The following is a 2,489-nucleotide window of genomic DNA, read 5'->3' on the forward strand; positions in this document are numbered from 1 at the left end:
TAGGATTGGGTCTTGTCCATCACATCATTCTCCTAATGATGTGATCCCGTTATCAACGACATCCAATGTCCATGGTGATGAAACCGTAACCATCTATTGATCTACGAGCTACTCAACTAGTGGCTTACTAGGGACATGGTGTTGTCTATGTATCCACACATGTATCTGAGTTTCCTATCAATACAATTCTAGCATGGATAATAAACGATTATCATGAACAAGGAAATATAATAATAACTATTTTATTATTGCCTCTAGGGCATATTTCCAACACGTTTGTCTACCTTCGAGAGCCAATGCCTGAATAGTAGTAGAAATTATGACATAGTAATAGACGAAATAGTGTGGGTACATCTATCCAAAGCTTGCTGGGTGCATCATACCTTCATGAATACATCAAGGTCCTCATCAGGCTTGATCCCAACATTGTTTTCTTTCCTCAGAAGTTCAACGAGCATATCTGCAAGTTGGCGGTGTCAAAAGGGAAATCATCAAGGAACACCCCAAATGACATGGTGGCGATAACCTACCATACTTTATACCAACACCCTGACAGCACCCAGCAAACTCCAGGGTTTCTCTGACGGTCATCTCTGAAGCATGCCAGTCTTGCTGACTTACATAAGCAGATGTTCTTTGAGGCACAAATTCATTTAGATGGTGGCTGTTGTAAGTAATGCTCCCAGACATCTGCAATTATTGATGATGGTCAGTAATAATATATTGTTTCAGATATTGCACCTTGATTGATAGGCTCACTATACCTATCAGGATAGTTTTTTAGGAAACAAGAGGGGATTTCTCCCTACTACATTTTTATAAACTTTATAACATAATTTTACATAGTACAACAAAACCAGAGAAGGCTAAGGGTAGCTAATAACAGAGTTCTGAACTTCTAATATGATAGGGATGAGTGTTTCCATCAGATAATCATTTTCAGGAGCAGGATAATGCCAATCTATCTCTCCACTTATCATCAAGCGTTACACACATACAGATTTGGTCGAAAGTGATCCTATAGCGAAGATTTTCCCATCACCTATGAGTAATGAGCATAAAAAAATTTAATTAATTTGATATCACACCTTTAGTCCAGGACCAAGTCGACCGACAAGTGCTAAAAGCAAGGTGGTCTTCCCGGAACTTGGAGGGCCCAAAAGCAGTGTCATTCTGTAGCAAGAAAAAAGAACATAAAATATATCTGAATTAGTAACTTCTCTTCACAAAGATCTCTGTCAGAGCTTAGTCGATGCATAGGAAAAGCACTAGTTAATTTTCAATTGTACCTTGATGGGCGAATAATCCCATTAATGTTGTCCAATATAGGTAACTTCATTCTTCCCCCTCTGTAGATTCTCAGGTGACTCAGAAATGCCTTAATTTCACAGAAAAATAAAGTAAGAACCTCAACAGCACATTGGCAATTGCTCTACTTTCGGCAAATGATTCACTTCACGGGCAGAGCTCCTACTTACAGCACAAATCCCAGTTTCATACACAATAAAACAAGGGTGGTAATTGAATCGTAACACAAACCTGTGGCTGATATTACTTTCACCTAGATAGAGGAATGGGAAGGGTGGAAATTAGTTTTTCCAGCTGTGGATCACGGGCCAACTACCTCTATCATGTTGCATATGAAGTTGGGGATGGTGGGCAGCGCCCTGCTGCTGACATGCACATACGCGTCCACCGTCAGGTCCTCATACCTCACTTCGATCTTGGGGAACACTATGTGCACCATGCATCCCGGAAACGAGGTCAGTGTCCTTAGAGTGTAACTTGGTTGTGTAAGTTGGTGTCTTCGTGGGTTGGTTCGGAGAAGTGCTCATCTGTGCGGGTTGATTCAAAGCAATGCTAGGGGCCTCTTTGCAAAAGAGCACACGCTGACCGGGTATGCACCCACACGTCCACATGACGCTCTCTGATTTGTCAGGACCAAATTTGCACATCTTATGCAAGTTGAGGGACTAGGTAGGGTCAAATTTCAAGTTGTAGGACTAAAGCATCACATTGAGAGCAAGTTCTAGGACTCCTGGTGCTTTTAACTCATAAAGTAATGCAATCTATGGAGGTACAGGGTTCGTACACTAATGATTAGCTATGTAACACAAGTAAAACTTCATGTGTGCCCCCGACAACACTAACAAGGGTGTCAAACTTGCTTGCTTTGCAAGTTGTACAAGGTATTAAAAGATAATATGATAGTAATATTTTTTGTATTTTTGGAATAATAATAACTAGAAATAATACCAATGTAAAAGTTGTTGGAAGCGTTTTCTTATTATCAAAGCTGAGCCTAGGTTAATTGGTTCACCAACTATAACTCTCCATAAGATAAAAATCCGGCAAGTAACATAGTCATGTGAAAAGTGCATATGAAATATCTCATGCTCAGTCTAGATTGTGTGTAATGTGTTCATGTTATATATGCAGTATGCCCATAATTCTAAAGACCTGGACCCTCCCTACATCTATAGGTAATA

The 2,489-nt window shown here is 40.0% G+C and overlaps 1 long non-coding RNA gene across 1 annotated transcript; it reads right to left on the reverse strand.

Annotated features, from left to right (window-relative positions):
* Positions 1–533: 533 nt before the first annotated feature.
* On the reverse strand, positions 534–1,319 carry LOC119315151. The gene is made up of 3 exons (XR_005152596.1): positions 1,290–1,319; positions 1,089–1,173; positions 534–690 (listed from the first exon to the last, which is right to left on the reverse strand). It is a non-coding gene; the product is annotated as an uncharacterized LOC119315151 (long non-coding RNA).
* Positions 1,320–2,489: the final 1,170 nt, after the last annotated feature.

This window comes from Triticum dicoccoides, chromosome 6A (assembly GCF_002162155.2).
Source record: "Triticum dicoccoides isolate Atlit2015 ecotype Zavitan chromosome 6A, WEW_v2.0, whole genome shotgun sequence".
In the NCBI taxonomy this organism is placed as follows: domain Eukaryota; kingdom Viridiplantae; phylum Streptophyta; class Magnoliopsida; order Poales; family Poaceae; genus Triticum; species Triticum dicoccoides.